This window comes from Lynx rufus, unplaced genomic scaffold (genome assembly GCF_022079265.1).
Source record: "Lynx rufus isolate CCGP_SWC_20201006 ecotype Redwood Valley unplaced genomic scaffold, mLynRuf1.p SCAF_2, whole genome shotgun sequence".
In the NCBI taxonomy this organism is placed as follows: Eukaryota; Metazoa; Chordata; class Mammalia; order Carnivora; family Felidae; genus Lynx; species Lynx rufus.
The window spans coordinates 83363458-83384594 of NW_025814834.1; the positions used below are offsets into that span (position 1 = coordinate 83363458).

Consider the following 21137-nt stretch of genomic DNA (forward strand, 5'->3'; position numbering starts at 1 on the left):
AAGTGAGTTGGAGAGAAGATTGTTCCAGCCAGATGGAAGCACAAGGATGAAGGTCCTGGAGGGGGGGAAGAACTGGGAGCGTGTGAGGAAGGAAAAGGTGACTAGTGTGGCTGGAGTGTGGTGTGCATGGTATGGGTGTGGGAGTAAGGGTGATGGGCTAAGGCCAGAGCTACTGGGGACTGGGAGTGGCCAGATCATGCAAGGTGTGTGGTCTTTTTTAAGGACTTTGGATAATAAGCCATTGCAAGAATTTAAGCAAGGGAATTATACAATCGAATTTAAGTAGACAATACCACTTTGGCTATTGTGTGGAAAATCAGTTGGAGGAGGAGGCAAGAATGGGAAATGGAATATTACTGCTTTAGCCCAAGACAAGATCATAGCAGCTTGGACTCCAGGGATAGCATGAAGATGGACTGGAGTTAGTGGATTCAGGTAAAGCAGATAGAACTTGGAAATGCCTTGCAGGAGGGGATGAGAAAGAAAGAAGTGACAAGTGTGACTTCCAGATTTTTGGCTACTGCAATTAAGTGTGTGGAAAAGATGCCATTTGCTGAAATAGGGAAGGCTGGAGTTGAAACAAATTGGAGGGAGAAATCAAAATTTAATTTTAATATGTTATGTTTGAAATATATTTGAGACTTTACAGTGGTGATGTTAAAGAATTCATTAGATAAAAGGGTCTTTGTTTAGAGATGCAAGTTGAAAATTAATTGGTACATAGATGCCACTTAAAGCCATGTGAATGTATATTTATTTTACTGATAAATAGCATATACTAAGAAAGGAAGAAGCTCCAGGATGGAGAGCTGAAGAACTCTAAAATCTAAAGGTCACACAGAGGAGGTCTTGTTGTTTAATAAGCCTAAGAAGGTACAAGTAAGAGAAATAAGAAAACATTTAAGATAATATGGTGTCCTAGAAGGGATCAAAGAGACCATTTCAACAAGAAGAGGGAGGTCATTTTGGTTGAATGTGGTTGGCAGTTTAGTAAGATGAGAACCTAATAATTTAGAGGTCGTTGGTGGATTTATTAAGAATAACTTTGGAAGTAGAGGCAGCATTTAGATTATAGTAAATGGGCAGTAGGGAAATGGATATAGAATGTATAGAAAATGTTTTAGGGAAAGATAGGCTGTGAAAAGAAGCAGAGAGGGGTGTGGTCTCTGGTGAGGGTTACAGGTCAAGGGGGGGACTTTTTAGAAGATGGGAGATACTAGAGCATCTTTGAGTACTGATAGGAATCGGAAGGAAAGAGGAGGTGTTTGAGGATGAGAGGGATTAATGATGGAGCAGCCCCTCTGAGAAGGTGGGAAGGGTGGTAGATTAAGAGTGAGTTCTGCTAAAATGTCAGAGTTAGCAGAGTTGGGATTTTTCTAGGCAGGGGTTATTGAAGGGGCGGGGGATTTGCAGGCATTTGCCAAGGAGTAATTTTAATGATAGATCAATGATTTTGATGTGGGTAAGGAAGGAAGTAAGGACACCAGGGTCTTAATGAATAGAGAAATGGAGAAGTCTATGGATTTGAAGACTTGAAGGCAATGAGTGCTTTGGACAAGAGTTTCTACATGGATGCTAGCTTCACCCATACATACTAGGGTCTTTCTTTTTCAACTGCCCTACATCCTAGTTTGCATTATGTATTGCCAAATATCTTTAGAACTCCTCCACAAAAAATTCCCATGCTTACAAACTAAAGTAGAAAAGTAAAACAAATAAGCATGTCTTAAATTTCACTTAGTCTTGCCTCCTGTCTTAACATACTTCTTTTTGGCCTGAGGAGCATTGATCATGTGTTTGTTGGAGAAGAATGTTTATTGGAATGTCAGGATCCGTTCACTTAATTCTGCTTCTAGTTAGATGCCTGAATTTATGTGGTTCCCCCACCAGCAAGCTCTGTGCAAAAAAAAAAATCACAATTGTTTGCTTTTTCTATATAGACCTTCTAGACACAAATGTATTTCCTGACTAGGACCAAAGTATGCCTAATTATTAAAGTTTTTTTTTTCTTGTTGGTTTCTTTCCAAACTAGATTTTTGCCCTTCATACTTAGATATAGTTATTCGTTGAGTACCTATCAACTGACTGGCAATGTGCTAGCTTCTAGGAATAAGAAAATTTGAAAACTAATTTGCCCTGGGGCAGGCATGCAAATCCCAATTTATTGTAAATGCTTTCATTAGGCACTTATAGAGGACTAGGGGAATACTGAGGAAGGGAGCAATTAATTCTACCTTGGTAAAGGAGTTAGAAAAGCAAGGTATTTTTGAGAAGGGCTATTAAGAGTAAGTAGAAGTAGGTAGCAAAGGTGCGTATGTGAATGATAATGTTTGCAACCTGGAGTGGAGTCTTGTGGTTTGTGACTAAGCTGTACGGATCTAGTCCCAGGATTTCAGTTTGAAAGTTTTGCTTGACCAAATTCTGACAAAATTTATGGTCAAGCTAACAATTTGCATATTATTCTATAGGATAGAACTTTTTAAAGGTTTTAAAATAGAGGACTGATTTGATCATTTCTGTTTCTCTTGCCCTATTTCTGTTTTCCTTCTAGTCTTAATATATTTCTGTTAAGCAACTACTTTTTACCTCAGTCAAAATTACGTCTCGGAACTGACACCACTAAACTCCAGATGCCCCAACTTGAGCTGCTGATTTTGACAACTCTGATGTCCCCACTGGTCCTTTTGCCTCTGCTGCCTGAGAAAGTGGCACCCAGCCTTGGAATGATTCTCTGCCAGCCCTGCTTCTTTGAATCAAAGTCTTGAGTAGATGAGTCTGATTGGCTAGGTTTGACCATGTGACTACATTAGTTGCAAGGTAGCCTGGGATGATGAATGTCCCACATTGCCAGTTTCCATACAGAAGCTGTCTCTGCCCTGCATCAAGATTCCTAAAGGGAAAGATTCTCCAGACATAAGTAGAGTTACAAATAATGATCAGCTAAAAAAAAAAAAAAAAAAAGAGAGAGAGAGAGAGAGAGAGAAAGAAAGCTGTTCATAAACCATCTTTTATGGATGAGGAAAGTAACTTGTCCAAGGCCACAGTAGTATAAAGCAGTGAAGGAAGGACCTGAACAGGAAGTCTGACTCCAGAACTCATATTCTGAGCCACTACATCCTATAATTAAACTGTAGAGTGATAAAGACTTTGATAAGGTGTGCACAGGGATGATAGTGATATACTGGAGAGAGTAAGGAGGTTTTTGGCTGTGAAACAGAGTGAAAGTAAAGGGTCCACCTGTACAGGAGTTGGGCACATTGGTTTGTTTTTTTTTTTTTAATTTTTTTTCAACGTTTTTTATTTATTTTTGGGACAGAGAGAGACAGAGCATGAACGGGGGAGGGGCAGAGAGAGAGGGAGACACAGAATCGGAAACAGGCTCCAGGCTCCGAGCCATCAGCCCAGAGCCCGACGCGGGGCTCGAACCCACGGACCGCGAGATCGTGACCTGGCTGAAGTCGGACGCTTAACCGACTGCTCCACCCAGGCGCCCCATGGGCACATTGGTTTTGTTAGCACCATAATGTCACTAGGGGTGGGGCAGGTTGTTACAGCCATAGTCAGGAACAGAACAGGGGAGGTGCTTGATTAGTTCAGAGCCTGTAGTTTGGCCAACTTAACCAAGCAGCATGGCTAATATCCCTGAGACTGACTTTTCAAATCTCTGATCTCTGTTGATCTATTTCTCTTAGATCTTTGCGTTTTCTAGCCTCACTTATGGGCCCCTAGCCCCCTGCCTCTCCCCCCCACTTCCCCACCCCATTTCTGGCTTGTCTTTGATGTTCTTCCTGGCCACAGAGAATTTAAACTCGAGGGAATATTTAGAGGGCCTTTTCTGAGAGGAAAAACATCAGTGTTAGTCAGATATACACACACCAGATGCAAAAACAGGAATAATAAAAACGTGTAATTTTAGCTAAAACCAAATCTGATCATAAGATACATCTAAGAAGTTAAATTTCAAATTTTTTGGATCCTTCAATGAAAGTAAATAAATTGAACGATTTTTTATAAACACTAGTCAAAATGTTGCAATAAGTCACTTCTAAGCTACATAAACATTTAGGTCCAATTACATAATTTCTATTTTTTTTAATCTTGAAAAACAAGACAACCAAAAGGAGAACCTTGTGATTAGTCTTTCTATTTCATTCATTTTCCAAGTGTTGGATTCTCAGTGACTCTAAGTTTGTAGAATGTGGTATTGCTTTCCCTGGGAATGAGCATTTCCAAAGCATCTTTCTTCTCTTGTTTTTACCTCATGGCATTATCCAGCTATCAATATCAAGATTTATTAGAATGTTCTTTATCCACCTAGAAGTCCTTAGACTCTTAGTAGGGCTTCCAGTTAAATTTTGTAAATTCCAGGCTATTGGTGAATGCTCTACAATAATAAATACTTTGTATTCCTTTCATATGTTAGTTATCCTTGTGGAAATCAGAAGTCTCCTGGCATTTGAGGGGAATATATACCTACCATCAAATACTCATGAGATCCATGGTCTTTTCCATCATGCCACTTATTAGGGTTGCTCACAAATCCAAATACAGCGTTTTCCTTTTCTTTCAGCTACTGCCAATATTTACCTTTCATTTCTTCTGTTTCCCACAATTATCCACATCTAAACATTATCAGAACTGTCCCCAGGCGTCTAAACTTTAAATGAGATTGTAACTTTTCCATTCAGGTCTTGTTTCATTAAACAAATATGTGGGTGCTACATGATTTTGCAGCAGATACTGTTTATGTGGGAGTTGGATTTGTACTGTTTACAGTTAAAGAGAAAAAAATTCAACACTTTATTGGACATGTACTAGCATGTGGGTGAGGTTGAAGAAAATAATTGAGTGTTGAAATCAAACACATGCTTGGGAAAATATTCCTTTCTGATGGGGCAGGCAGGAAAGGCCAACAGCTGGCACACATGGAGAAATTTAGGGATTAGACCTTCTTTTTTAGAATGTTCCTTCAGAATGCCCAGTCTCCTAACTGGACCTGATTGCTCCAACAGAATTCAAGGCAAACTTCTGTCTATTTCAGAAGCAAGACATATCACCAAAGAACAAACACCATGTATCTTTATCCCATTGTACATGATCTCTCTCCCATGCTCCTAAGAGCCATTCATCTACCTGTTTGTCTGTCTATCTACCTATCATCCATTCTCATCATACATGGTAGTTATGTTCTATCTAGTTGCTGTGAACATTGAATTAGTGAATGCTGAACCACTGCTCCTAGGATAAATGCAGGGTTGGATTCCATGTTCGCCAACTCATTATTACATACCTTGTTTCAATGTGTGTTTCTGTTTAAAGACATCTTATTTAATATGTATTGTTGATTCATTTGACATTGAACTCACAGCCAGCAGTGCTATAACTCATGCCTGAATGAAGCTTGTCTAACACAAGTATTTTCTTCGTAAAGCACATCACAGCCTTCTTGCACTTAGACATCATAGACAGCACTTAACCACTATGCTTGTGGGCTATTTAAAACAGTGAAACCATCAACCGAAAAGCATAAAAATGTAAAAACTATGCCACAAAGTGGAATGCAAAAGGTCTGTCTATAGTATGAAAACTAAAGCAAGAAGGTAGAACAGTGCCTTATTCAGCTGACATGTATGTCAGGTGACTCCATTTTTTTGCTGCTTCCAGCATGTCCATGAATAACTGAAAATACCATACATGAGTATTGATCTTGACGTGACAAATTTTAATGAACAGGAAAATTTGGAAGTACAGAATTTGCAAATAATTAGGATTGATTGTATCTATCTGTTCATTGATCTATTATCCATCCATTCATCCCTTTATTTATTTTCAGGGCATAAGGCATACTGAGAATTTCTAGTCATTTTATTTTGGTAATGTATATTGCAAATGTGACTTCGTTATCCTGGTTTTAAGACTCTTTAAAATATACAGTCCTGAGATCAAGGACTTGCAGCTCTTATTCACTGCTATATTCCCAACCATAAAACAGAGCATGGAACACAGTAGATTCTCAATGAATGTTGAGAGAGTCGATGAGGGTTTGGCAAATGGCACTTGTTGCATAGAATAGCATATTTTTCTTTCTTTCATATTGACCTCAGGTAGAAACATCTCAGAAATCCAAAAATGTCCCCATCACTTAGGTTATTTATTTATTTTTTTTTGCACACAGTCTTCAAAGAGGAGGATTAAAGTAGAATAATCAAATAAATAGGATCTATGGAATCAATGGACCTCACTTTAGCCATCAATTTAGGAAGATGAAAATCTGTCTCCAAACTTTCTCCCCATCTCCTACTTCTACTCCAAATTAAGAAAAATCCGTAACTTTCCCAAGTATTTATGTCAGTATTTAAAAAGCTCCGTCACCTAATAAAATCTTATTATTTTTTTCTTTTTATCTTTCTATATGTTAAATTTTCCCTCTTTGTCTTTCTCTCTTTGTGTTTCTCTGTTTCTCTTCCTTTCTTCTTTTCCTTCTCAAACCTCCTCCTTCCCCTCCTCTTCCTTCTCTTTCTTCTCCTCCTCTTCTTCTTCTCCTCCTTCTTCTCCTTCTCCTCCTTTTCCTTCTTCTCCTTCTCCTTCTTCTCTCCCTCTGTCCCTCTTATCCCTCCTTCTCTCCCTCTCTCCCTCTCCCTCTCTCATGCCAGGGTAGACAATAGCCCTATACATCAAGACCTTTTAGGCTATCAGGCTATCATCTTCACTTTCCCAGGTGAAACATTACTTCTGGGAGAGTACAACTGGGACTCTGTGTGTTGATCGAGTTGTTTAACGCCACATATGCCCAGAATTGTGTAAAGAGAAAATAAATGTCTGAAAAATAAAGATGAAGGAGATTATATTTTTAGCATGGAGGTCAAATTATGGCATATGAAAGTAATCTTACAGAGTATGGGAGTATAGGACTTTGTGCAATTCAACAGAAGAGTTAGATTTATAAGTACAGTAGTCCCCCACCCCTTATTCACAATTTGTTACCTGTGGTCAACTGTGGTCCAGCGGCAGATGATCCTCCTGTTGTATTGTCAGAAGGTCAGTAATCGCGTAAGACTATGTCGCAATGTCTGTCATTCACCATGCTTCATCTCATCACATAGGCATTTTATCATGTCACATTATCTCAAGGAGGAAGGTAACTGACTATGGCCCAGTAAGATATTTCAAAAAAGAGAGACCATATCATATAACTTTTATTATAATATATTGTTGTACTTGTTCTATTTTATTATTATTTATTGTTGCTAATCTCTTACAGTGATTACTTTATAAATTAAAGTTCCTCATAGGTATGTATGTACAGGAAAAAACATAGTCTATACAATACTTGGTACTATCCACAGTTTCAGTCATTCTCTGAGGGGTTTGGAACATATCCCCTGTGGATAAGAGCAGACTACTGTAGCAGTGATCTTAAAGCTCCTCAGATATGGAAGGAGGTAATTATGGGGCTAGAATGAATTGCCAGGGAAGCTGCTGGGACTTAATTGTATATACAATGTTGTTGTAAATAGATTTCTTTTCTCACCCTAGAGTTGAGTCTCTCATAACCCTGGAGGCAGTATACTGCCGGGTATAGGGTGCTAATTGAACATCATTATAAACCTGTTCTCTGAAGATTGGATGCATGTGTTTGGAAAGTGTATGTGGTAGAATAGTAGAGTTGTGGGGGCAAGGTTACTGGGAACGATATTATAACAGGTGCCATTTAAACTTGATAAATTCAGGTATCATGATAAATGTTATATTTTTCTTTTTTTTAATTTAATCATCAAAACTCTTTGGGGTGCCTGGGTGGCTCAGGTCATGATCTCGCGGTCCGTGAGTTCGAGCCCTGCGTCGAGCTCTGTGCTGACAGCTCAGAGCCTGGAGCCTGTTTCAGATTCTGTGTCTCCCTCTCTCTCTGCCCCTCCCCTGTTCATGCTCTGTCTCCCTCTGTCTCAAAAATAAATAAATGTTAAAAAAAAACACAAAACTCTTTGAGGTGATATTGTCTCTATTTTGCATATGAGGAAAATTCATCTCAGAGAAGATAAATAAGCTGTCCAAGATCATAAGACTCTAGTACAAAGCTACATGGCTCCAAAGTCCCAGGTATGTCTTTCTGTCTAAAATGAAAAACAGACCAATACAAAGGAATAACTTGCTATATTTTTATGACTATAAAAAGCAGTATATAAAAAAGGTTCATTGTAGGAAACTTAGTTCAAAGTAAATAAAATGAAAATCACCCAAAGCACTATATTTTAAAACAAATGAGCAAAGGGGGAAAAAAGAGAGAGAGGCAAACCAAGAAAGAGGCTCTTAATTATAGAGAACAAACTGATTGTTAGCAGAAGGGAAGTTGGGGGGCGTTGGGGGGGGGGGATGGGCAAAATAGGTGATGGGGATTAAGAGTGCACTTGTTGTGATGAGCACTGGGTGTTGTATGGAAGTGTTGAATCACTATATTGTACACCTGAAACTAATATTACACTGTATGTTAACTAACTGGAATTAAAATAAAAACTTTTTAACAAGTATTGTGTTTTGATGAAGTTTTGTTCAACTTCCTTTTAGTCTTTTTCTGTGTTATATAAATATATTTTTCATCTATATGTTTTATATCTATGTATACAAATATATGTGTATATGAAATGTATATGAACAAAAGCATAGGGACACATTCTTTGTGTTCATACACAAATATAATTGGAATTAGGTACCATATAATAATTTTATGATGTATGTTAACAAAGAATATAGTACTTACAATTCTTCAAAATCAATGTGCTTAATGATTATTTAATGCTTCGTGGAATATATATACTGTAATTTACCTATTTTTGGATATTTAGGAAATTCCAACTTTCTTTAGTGTGACAAGTAATAGTGTGGTGAGCCTTGTAACTTTATGTATTTTTAAAAAATGGTTATTTATTTATTTTGAGAGGAAGGGAGAGAGAGAGAGAGAGCGAGCATGAGTAGGGGAGAGGTAGAGAGAGAGGGATAGAGAGATTCCCAAGCAGGCTCCACATTGTCAGCACAGAGCCCGATACAGGGCTCCATCCCCCGAACGATGAAATCATGACCTGAGCCAAAAACAAGTCTGATGCTTAACCAACTGAGTCACCCAGGCGCCTTGAGTCTTGTAGTTTTAAAAGTATCTGATTATCAGATTATTTCCTCATGATGGATACTTAAAAGTAGAATTACTGGGTATAAACACAACTTTTAAAGCTCTGTGTAACAGTCAAGTTGCATTGCCCAATTGATGCACTTAATTTTCAATATAGGGAAGTACCAATATCAATCTCTGCGTATAGTATTATTATTAGAAATTCCTTGCAATTTTTAGTTAAAATGGCATATTGATAGTTTAAGCTTTTTTTTTTTCATGTTTTTCAGTTCATACCATCTTTCACAGCATCATGTACATCATTTTGATTCTTTTAGTTGGCTTCTATAATGTGACTAAATTTTTACTGCATTCGTAATATCTCTACCTTTTGGCTTGTTATCATGTGACCTTGAAATTACCAAGCCATCAGTTATGCTGGTTTTTGTGACAAGGGGACATTGGATGCCATGTGGTTTGTGGGAGCAGCTCTGGATGAACTGCCTGAGCCTTTGCCTGTCCCAGTCCCATCTAGCTAACCCTGGCAGGCTCAGACCTCGGGAGTCATGGAACCGCTGGGCACCAAATGAATGTGGTATCTATAGTCATATCCCTATTATAGGTAGGGTTTAGAAATAATGTAGGCTATCCAAGTGTCTGGAAGCTGTTGCAGTCTTGGTCTGGCAATGGCTTATACTGAGACCTTCCCATCAATGTGTGACCAGGCAATCCCAACTGATCTTCTGAGTGGAGCCTTGGCCTTCGTTCTCTCTGCCATATTTCCTCTGTGTGGAAGGCAAATGCACTCAGTGTTCTGAGGGTTTACTCTGGACCCCTGGCCAGTAGGCCAGGAGCCTCTTCTTCACTTGGCTTTCACCTGTCTAATCCCTAGTGGAGAACCCTGCTCCCTTACAAGAACTACCACGTTGCAGAAGTCTTGAAGTCCTATATCTCCTGCCTGGAATCCATTCCTGCTTGAGCTGGATTTGAATTTGGTTCCTATCCTTTGGACTCTGACCACTTCCCTTCCCCCACTACAGGATCCCATACATTTTCCTTCTCTTTCCCCATCTCCTTTCCTACATCTCTCTCCTCTTTTCTGTGTCTAAACCTGAGCTGTCTGCATGGTATGGAGCTATACCGCCACTGCTGGAAGATGTGGGGTTCCCGCTATCACTTCTAAAACTGTGATCTGGCCAAGATATTTAGATTTTCTGCATCATAACTTGTTATGTTGTAAAGTGGAGATTCATTATTTAAACCAACATTTATTCATTATTTAAAGCAACATTTGCTGAGTGCATATGTGTGGGGTAAGTGACCTTTGGCCTTCAACTTCTAGAATTACACCTCTTGAAGTCAGTAAATTTTTTCTACATAATGATGGTACATCTTCCACTTTACTTATTTTATCTTACTTATAATTTGCCCCATATGTTCAAGAAGACTCCAACATTCCTTTAGAATTATATCCTATTTTACTAATAGCAGTGAAATTTCAATTCAGTGGAGAATATCTATAATTCATTATCACAATGTAACATCCTACTCTTCCGCACAATATCAGGCTGAGAGGACCTAAATGCTTCCAGAAATGTGGCTGGCTTATTAAGCTGACTTTTAAAAAATCAAATATAACTCTTAGAATATAAGCGTTCTTTTGGCTAGAATTCCTAAACGTCTCCTGTAAGTATATAACATTATAAAACGAGTTAAATTCTTCTTGATTCAAGCAATGAAGAAAATAATCTCTGGCCTATATGTTGTGTAAGCTCAAGTGTGTGTGTGTACACGTGTGTGTTTTAATAGGGTTCTAACTGTATTTAAGATTATTCCACATTGTCGACAGAGTATTTGTGCTGCATTATTTCTAGGGAAAAAGTACTGTATCCAGTGGGCTGAAATGGGGAATCATGGGCAGTAAAACCAGGCTGAATAGAGTTTAGAATTCAACTTGGATCTTTTAAAATATTTTTTTGCTTAAAAAAAAGAATATGGATCAAATATAGGCATGTTTTTTCCTAATATATGTGTATATGTCTCTATGTAAACATGTGTAAATAACAGTGTGTGTATATGCTATATTTTTTTCTGGAGCAGCCTATCTCTGCAAAGACTAGAGGCTCAAATCTTCTATTTTTTTTTGAAATGATTGAGCAAAAACAAGGCTGATTTATAAACCTGCCAATATCATGGCATCCCAGAATGTGATGTTTTTCTAATTTGGAGATTGATGACCCTTCGAAGTGATACACCATGCCTGGTTCAATTTTTGTTACAGAAAATAAAATAACCTAGTTGTTCTTTTTTTTAACTGATACTGCTTTTCAATCTTTTTATGGGATTCCTATATTGATTTGCATTTTAAAATGTTTTTCCCATCTGAGTCTCCTGCCATTCTGAATGATTCCAAAGGTCTTATTGATTAAGATGGAAACTTCTGTGAAGTTTGAAGAAATTATTTTTTATTTACAAATTTCAAACAAAGCTTTATTTACCATAATGAACAGTCAAGTCTTAATAGTGCATTTGTGCATTAATCTTTAATGCTTTTGTAGGCAACTTAGAGCTAAAAAAAAGACTTTGGCCAGAGTATATGGTCCCAAGCTTTGAGCCTCCTCCTTGAGGCTCCAGACACCCAGCCCCAATCTGCCTTCCTCTCTATTCCTTGCCCTGCTCTCTCTTCCTGGGTTTAGCATGCAGTGATATTAGAGGAGGAGAGGCAGGGATGGGGTGACGGGGGCAGGTAGGGAAAGAGACAGTTATTTGGCCGATAATCATTTATTGAATGCCTGTATATGCCAGGTAGTCTTCCGAATCCTGGAGATGCAGCAGTGAATCAAAGAGGCACTCCCTGCTCACCAACAGCTGAGTTCTGTTTTTCTTAACCAGAAAAGTGGGGACAAGATGTGGGAGATCAGTAGCATTAAAACTTCGCTGCTCCTATTCTTATTTTAATTTTGAATGGAAGATGATACTTAGCATTTATTTCATGTCTCTACTGTGTCTTAGGCAGTGTGCTAGAGGCTTTCCCTATATGTAGTAACAACACATTCACCATAAAAATTATAACCCAAGTAAAAAATCAGTCCCTCTATTTGAGGGACTCTATTCTCTCCAGTAATAGTGATTGCAATGTGTTTATGTTACCTTAAGTCTCTCCTGTCTTATTGTTCATTCTGGAAAAAGCCAAGCTCACACCTTGGCCTTGTATCTTCCAAAAAATTCATGGCGTCTACTGCTTTGCGCATACAACACGTCTTATAAAAATATGAATGAGCAGGGGCGCCTGGGTGGCGCAGTCGGTTGAGCGTCCGACTTCAACCAGGTCACGATCTTGCGGTCCGTGAGTTCGAGCCCCGCGTCGGGCTCTGGGCTGATGGCTCGGAGCCTGGAGCCTGTTTCCGATTCTGTGTCTCCCTCTCTCTCTGCCCCTCCCCCGTTCATGCTCTGTCTCTCTGTCCCAAAAATAAAAAACATTGAAAAAAAAAATGAATGAGCAAATGTGTGTTAAATATTTAGTGTCAACATGAAAGTTAGTGAGGTTTGGTTTGTTAATGTCCAGAATATAAAACTCGAGGCTTTAGCAAAAGTTCCATGTATATATTAAGTTGCTTTCCTTATTTTATTTTTTCAGCATATAATTGAATGCCATATATGCATGGGGTATGGTAGTAGAGACTCTTGATCACAAATTTAGTCTGAGTGGATTATTTCAAACAGCTTAAATATGCAAACATAATTTTCCTTCTTTTAAGTTTATTTATTCATTTTGAGAGAGAGAGAGAAAACATGAGTGGGGGAGGGCAGAGAGAGACGGAAAGAGAGAGTCTCCTAAGCAGGCTCTGCACTGTCACCACAGAGCTCAGTGCAGGGCTCAAACTCACAAACCATGGGATCATGACCTAAGCTGAAGTCAGATGCCACCCAGGTGCCCTACAAAATAATTTTCTACTAATCATATATATGGTAGTTACTTTTACAAAGAGTAGCATGATGGCTTTTATTAACAATCTCTAGCCATGAAATAATATTTACATATCTTACCAATAGACAGATCATCACATTTGTTGTGGATCTTTCAAATTAAGAAACTTTGGGGTTGAGGGTGCCTGGGTTGCTCAGTCAGTTGAGTATCTGACTCTTGATTTCAACTCAGGTCATAATCCCAGGGTCATGGGATCGAGCTCCTTGTCAGGCTCCATGCTGAGTGTGGAGCCTGCTTCAGATTCTTTCTCTCTCTCTCTCCCCTCTTCCTCTCTCTGTTTCCCTCTGCCCCTCCTCTGCTCTTACTCTCTCTCTCAAAAACAAAACAAAACAAAACCACTTTGGAGCCAAAGGAAGAAATATAATTGATTAAAATAAAATTGGAATTAGAATATATTCTCTGTCTAAATTTCTAGAAATTATGTTTGGTAATTGACAACTGTCTTAGTCCATTTAGGCTGCAATAACAAAATACTGCAGACTGAGTAGCTTATAAACAACAAGCATTTTATTTCCCAAGTTCTGAAGGCTGAGAAGTCCAATATCAAGGCACCAGTGTGGTTTTCTTCTGGTGAGGACCCTCTTCTTGGTTCATAGCTGGTAACTCTCTTGGCATCCTTAAGTGGTGGGAGGGGCAAAGGATCTCTGTGGCATCTCTTTTACAAGGTCACTAATCCTATTCTTGAGGGCTTTACCCTCAGGTGCTAGTGACCTAGGAGCCTCCCAAAGACCTTACCTCTTAATAGCATCACCTTCAGTATTAAGATTTCAACATAAGAATTTGGGGGCACACAAACACTCAGAGCATGCCAACAACTGTATTGTTTAACAAATAGACAATCATTTTTTTGGAGCACATAAAGTGGGGCCCTACATGGAATCTGAGAATGGGCTAAGGTTACTTCCTACCATCTCCTCTGACCAGATAATTGTCTACCCTCCCAGCCATGAGCCTGATGTAGGAGTAATAGGAAAGTAATCTAAGGATAATGACAGCATAAGGGTCTCTCTTGACTTCTGCTGAAATAACTTCACCATTATAATCTTACAACAGAATAATCAGATGATAAAACAGATGTTGGGCAATAATGTCATTTTTGTAACATTTTAAATTGGATGCTAACGTGAGGTTCACTTTGATGGGGAATTCATGTCATGTTGCAAATCTTTTGAAAAAAAAAAGCATTATAATTCAATTCCTACAGATGCTCATTAAAAGTATTTTGAAATTATGACATTATATGATTGTGAGTTTCTCAGGCTCCCTGCAGACTTGTGTTGAAATTGTGATATCTTTATTACTTTGTGTTTATTGTACATGAACATTTTCTAGCAGAGCTTGAACTTCCTGCTCACATTGAGATGTTTACAAATAAACAGGGAGATTTGCTGGCAGTGTGAAACTACACCAAAAGGACGGGTACCATTATTTTAAACATGAACCTTCTAGAAAATAATGACCAAAACACGAAAAGTTAATTCTACCCAAGGTAAGCCTTTGGAGGCCTATGAACCATCTTGATATATTTACACGTAGATAATAAACTCTCAATAAAGCTTGCTGAGTGATTGACAGCGTGTGGAACACTTTGCACCTAATAGTGTTCAATAAGTGATCTTCTCCCCCCAAATAATTCTACAACAGAAAAGCATATGAAACAGTCCTTTCCCTAAAAGCATTTATAATCCAGGTGAAAAGTTCAAACAAGAAGTAATTTAAAAAAAGAAGTAATTTAAGAGTATATTATAAGTTAACAGGCCATTGGAAGGAAAATAATACAGGACAGATGGATTTCAACCTAGGAGAATGGGCATAGAGGGTATATTCATTTGGTCTTGGGTAAGTGGCCATAACTGAACAAAATGAAATGGTTAAGATTAAAAATAAAGCTAATAAAAAGCAACCTTATTTTTTGGCTTATTTTGTGTCAAGTCCTGTGGTGCTACTTCATAAGCATTTTATTAAATCTTTACAATAATCCCAATAAGCGCAGTTATCCTCAGATGATGATACTGAGGATTGGAGAAGTAATTGTTGCATATCAAACAGCTAGGGGGTGGCAGAGGTGCAATTTGATTTGACATCTGTTTTAGGTCAGTATGCTGTGCTATTTTCCTAGGGTCTGGTAAGATGTTTGTCTACCGAAACTCAAAATTTTTACATTTGGGGTGGTGGAGGAGCTACGAACAAAATCATGGAGAGTTAGGGATTCTTGAACACCCATTGATTCTTGAATCAATGAACACCCTCTGAATTAGAATAATAAGATAGGTTTATAAGCTCCTGGAGGCCCAGAGCTATAATTATTTCTTGAGGAGGTAATTTTTTTGTAGTATCTCAGGCAGGTTTTTGAGAATTCGGATAATGATGTAGTCATAGACTCAGGGGTTATGAAGGCTGTAAAGAAGTAGAGGCAATAATAGAGATATTTCCTGCTTTTTAAAAATTTAGGTTTTAGTTAACATACCATGCAATATTGGTTTCCAGAGTAGAATTAAGTGACTCATCACTTACATAGAATACCCAGTGCTCATCACAACTAGTGCCCTCCTTAGTACCATTCATCTAGCCCATCTCCCATCTACCTCCTTCGGTCAATCTATAGTTTGTTCTCTAGCATTAAGAGTCTCTTGTGGTTAATTTCCCTTTCTTATCTTCTCCTCCCTTCCCATATGTTCATCTGTTTTGTTTCTAAATTCCACACATGAGTGAAATCATACGGTATTTGTCTTTCTCTGATTGACTTATTTTGCTTAGTATAATACATTCTAGTTCCATCCCCATCATTGAAAATGGCAAGATTTCTTTTTTTGATAGCTTATTAATATTCTATTGTATGTATACACCACATCTTCTTTATCCATTTATCAATTGATAGACATTTGGGCTCTCTCCATAGTTTGGCAGTTGTTGATAATGCTACTATAAACATTGGGGTGCATGTACTCCTTCAAATATGTATGTTTGTGCCCATTGGGTAAACATCTAATAGTACAATTGTTCGATTATAGGGTAGTTCTATTTTAGTTTCTTGAGGAACTTCCATACTCTTCTCTAGAGTGGCTGCACCAGTTTGCATTCTCACCAACAGTGCAAGAGGGCTCCTCTTTCTCCACATCCTCACCAATACCTGTTGTTTCTTGTGTTGTTAATTTTAGCCATTCTGACAGAACTAGAACAAACAGTCCTAAAATTTGTATAGAACCACAATAAACCCCAAATAGCCAAAGCAATCCTGAAAAAGAAAAGCAAAACTGGAGGCATCATGATTCCTGATTTCAAGCCATATCACAAGGCTGTAGTCATCAAAATAGTATGGCACTAGCACAAAAACAAACACATAGATCAATGGAAGAGAATAGAAAATCCAGAAATGGACCCACAACTATACGGTCAAGTCATCTTTGACAAAGCAGAAAGAATATCCAATGGAAAAAAGACAGTCTCTTCAACAAATAGCTTTGGGAAAACTGGACGGTGACATGTAGAAGAATGAAACTGGACCACTTTCTTATACCATATACAAAAATAAGTTCAAAATGGATGAAATACCTAAGTGTGAGACAAGAAACCATCAAAATCCTGGAGGAGAACACAAGCAGCAACCTATGTTTTACCTTGGCCAGAGCAACTTCTTGCTAGACATGTCGCTAAAGGCAAGGGAAAAAAAAGCTAACATGAACGGTTATCATCAAGATAAAAAGCTTCTGCACAGCGAAGGAAACAATCAAAACTAAAAGGCAGCCTATCGAATGGGAGAAGATATTTGCAAATGATGTATCTGATAAAGTGTTAGCATCCAAAATCTATAAAGAACTTACCAAACTCAATACTTAAATAATAAATAATCCAGTTAAGAAATGAGCAACAAACATGAATAGACACTTTTCCAAAGAAGACATCCAGGTGGCTAACAGACACATGGAAAGATGCTCAATATCACTCATAACCAGGGAAATACAAATCAAAATCATTATGAGATACCACCTCACACCTGTCAAAATGCCTTTCGATTACTTTCAATGACTTTAGCGAGTAAGGTTTTTTAAAAAAACATGTTTGATGGAATATTGAGGCTCAATCATGCTAGGTACTAAAGGAATTCAGTATATCCTTAAATTTGTTTTGTATAAAACATGAGGTTGGGAGTCAGGGGAAAGTAAAAAGGGAATTTTAAATGCATTTAGGACAATTCTGGAAAGGTAAGTACTACTTTGACCATGTGTATATCTTCACTGTGATTGGATGAGTCAATAACATTCTCAAAAAAAAATTAGTGATTGTCCAAGTGTAGTTTTGGAACTATTAAAAGAAGGGGTGTGGAGGAAGGCTTAAAGTGTACTTATTTTTGGCAGAAAATGCTTCCAAGTGGTTGGTGTTGATGATTGCAATGGAGTTCCCATCTTCAAAGTTCCAATAATAGGTTTTCTAAGTGAGGACAAAGGCTAGGATTCCATTTTCCTAACGACACATGAACTCTGGTGGTTGCTGAGGAAAGTGGTCATTATTCTCTGCATGATTGCGGTTGCTATAAATCAAAGTTCATTTCAAGCTAGTAGTCTGTCTCAGTTGGACTCTACCAATTTGACATACTGAACTTGGAAGGTTTTAGAGAAAAAAACAAAACAAAATGAAACAAAAAAACAAGGAAGAAGGTGGAAAAATACTGGAAGCACTTCAACTTTTATTGAATGATATACACATGCAAATTTGTATTTTAAAAAAATCACAAACTTGAGGACCTGTCATAATAAGATTGCAGTCCTATTCCTTTTGATGCTTTAAGTATATTTCCACTTAAAATAATAATAACCTGTTCCCAATAGCCTCTTTCGTATATTAACCTCTATCAATGTTACCTTTGAATAGTTCTACAACCTCTCCCGGTGCACATGTCTCTGTTTAACTAACACTCTTTATTTTATTACATTCAAAATGTACTTGTGAAAATGGAAGTGCTTTGTATTGCTGTTATAGCTCCAACAATGTGATTATTTAGCACTTTGCAGAGACTGATTTCCTCGTTAGTATTTATACAGCCCCATGTACCTGCTATGAGCAGTACAAAGGTGCAAACAGCATTGGAAAGTTGGAATTTTTTAGCATGTTTTGGAACAAGAATGACAAGGACTCACAGTAAGAGGAGAACAAAAAGGAACATTTCTCAAAAGTGACATTTTTAGGCTTCTGTTCACAAACCTTCTGAACATATGTGGAACATAATCAAAATAATCGCACACTGCATGTGAAAACCAAATTCTGAAGTCAAGGCCTACCTATTCTGAAAGTTCAATGTCACACCTGATGTTTTAGCAGATGACAAAAGCTTTGTTCACAATAGCCAAATGCTTATAGAACACCAAGCAGAAGTATGTTTAGATGAGGAAATATTTCCTAGTTACCATGGGTCCATCCTTAAAAACTTCCAGCTCCAAAGTTGTGAGTTTATTTGAAGTTTAAATTCTTTCTGAAAGAAAAATATTACTTCTGAATTGAGTTGCTTCTATAGAAATTTCTGGAAAGCAGAATCAAAGATAACCAAGAATGACTACCACCTGATAAAAACTTCATCAAAACCTAATGAAACTGTGTAGGTTCACATTTCCAATTTTCTCTGTATTTAGAGACCAAGGACTGAAAAGTCCTCTATGGTATGCATTTTGCACCCCATTGCCGTATATGTTTTCCAGCCTTGAGAACATCAAGTGAGGCACTGTAATCTGCTAACCGTTGACCCAGTGGTAATGTGACACAGCAGAGGATTTTGGTAGTTCAGAAATAGGCCTTCACAAGCAGAGCTACAACCTTTAGTGTTATGATTCTGAGCTTTTCTTGCTGTTTGATCTCTGACTGAAATACAAATAGGGAATGGTTAACAAAATATAATGCATCAACACAATGGAATATTATGCAGTCTTCACCAATCATAACTAGGAAGAAAATACAGAAACTTACTACTCTTTACAAAATAATTGAAAACCGTATTGCAAATTGGCATGGACACCATGGTGATAGATTTGTAAAGAATACATAGGAACTGGAAGGTAATAGGCAAAGTTAAGAATAGAGGTAAATTTGGTTTATTTGAGGATTAATTGTTTCTTTTTTTTAAAAAAAGTTATTTATAAAAGTTTTATCATTTCTTCAATATGTAATTTTTACACAACTAACTGATGCTTGGTATAATTTGAGTAACCATGTAGAATGTGAGTTTCTAAAATGTGTGCGCTTGGGAACAGCATGGTGGCTAAAAGATTTGAATTGGGTCAAACTCATAAAGTTAACTTGTTTTAAAGTGATTACATTTTATGTACATGACTATAATAAGCCATTTTAAAGAACTGAATGAAGAAATACCCTGCTTCCTGAACTGTCATGATTATCTTTCTTTTCTGAAGGAAAAAAGACAGTTTCTTCCACAAATGGTGCTGGGGATACTGGACAGCGATATGCAGAAGAGTGAAACTGGACCACTTTCTTATACCATACACAAAAATAAATCCAAAATGGATGAAAGACCTAAATGTGAGACAGTAAACCATCAAAATCCTGGAGGAGAAAACAGGTAACAACCTCAGCCATAGCAACTTCTTATTGGACATGTCTCAGGAGGCAAGGAACAAAAAGCGAAAAATGAACTATTGGGACCTCATCAAGATAAAAAGCTTCTGCACAGCAAAGGAAACAATTGACAAAACTAAAGGCCGACTGATGGAATGGAAAAAGATACTTGCAAATGACCTATCAGATAAAGGGTTAGTATCCAAAATCTATAAAGAACTTCTCAAACTCAACACCTAAAAAACAATAATCCAGTTAAGAAATGGGCAAAAGACATAAATAGACACTTTTCTAAAGAAGACATCCAGATGGCTAACAGATACATGAAAAGATGATCAATATCATTCATCATCAGGAAAATAAAAATCAAAACAACAAGGAGATACCACCTTACACCTGTCAGAATGGCTAAAGTTTAACAACCTGGGAAACAACAGATGTTGCTGAGGATGTGGAGAAGGGGGAACTTTCTTGTCCTGTTGGTGGGAATGCAAACTGGTACAGCCACTCTGGAAAACAGTAGGAGGTTCCACAAAAAAATAAAAATAGAATTACAACACAGCAATTGCACTACTAGGTATTTATTCAAAGGATACAAAAATGCTGATTCAAAGGGGCACATGCACCCCAATGTTTATAGCAGCACTATCAACAATAGCCAAATTATGGAAAGAACCCAAATATCTATCAACTGATGAATGGATAAAGAAGATGTGGCATATATATAAAATGGAATACAGCTCAGTGACCAAAAAACTGAAATCTTGCCATTTGCAACAATGTGGATGGAACTAAAGTGTATCATGCTAAACGAAATAAGTCAGGCAGAGAAAGACAAATATCATATGTTTTCACTCATGTGTAATTTAAGAAACACAACTGATGAACATAGGGGAAGGGAAGGAAAAATAACATAAAAACAGAGAAGGAGACAAACCACAAGAGACTTTTTTTTAAAATTTTTTTTTTAACGTTTATTTATTTTTGAGACAGAGAGAGACAGAGCATGAACGGGGGAGGGTCAGAGAGAGAGGGAGACACAGAATCCGAAACAGGCTCCAGGATCTGAGCGGTCAGCACAGAGCCTGACGCAGGGCTCGAACCCACGGACCGCGAGATCACGACCTGAGCCGAAGTCAGACGCTCAACCGACTGAGCCACCCAGGCGCCCCCACAAGAGACTCTTAAATCCAGAGAACAAACTGAGGTTTGCTGTCAGGGTGTTGAATGGGGGGATTGGCTAAATAGGTGATGGCCATTAAAAAGAGCACTTGTTGGGATGAACATTGGGTGTTATATGTAAGTGATGAGTCGTTGGGTTCTACTCCTGAAACAAATTCTAGACTATATATTAACCAACTTGAATTTGAATAAATAAATTTAAATTTAAAAATAAAAGAAATGTAGCCAGGTATCTTTACTATGGGAATTTAAGCATAAAAGGGAGGGAGCACTGAAAAATACTAACATTTTCTCAGCAGCTGGCAA

General features: G+C 37.8%; 1 non-coding gene across 1 annotated transcript; it reads right to left on the reverse strand.

Moving 5' to 3' along the window:
* Positions 1-20731: 20731 nt before the first annotated feature.
* TRNAR-UCG (transfer RNA arginine (anticodon UCG)) lies at positions 20732-20816 on the reverse strand. The gene has a single exon. It is a non-coding gene; the product is annotated as a tRNA-Arg (tRNA).
* Between the last annotated feature and the right edge of the window lie 321 nt (positions 20817-21137).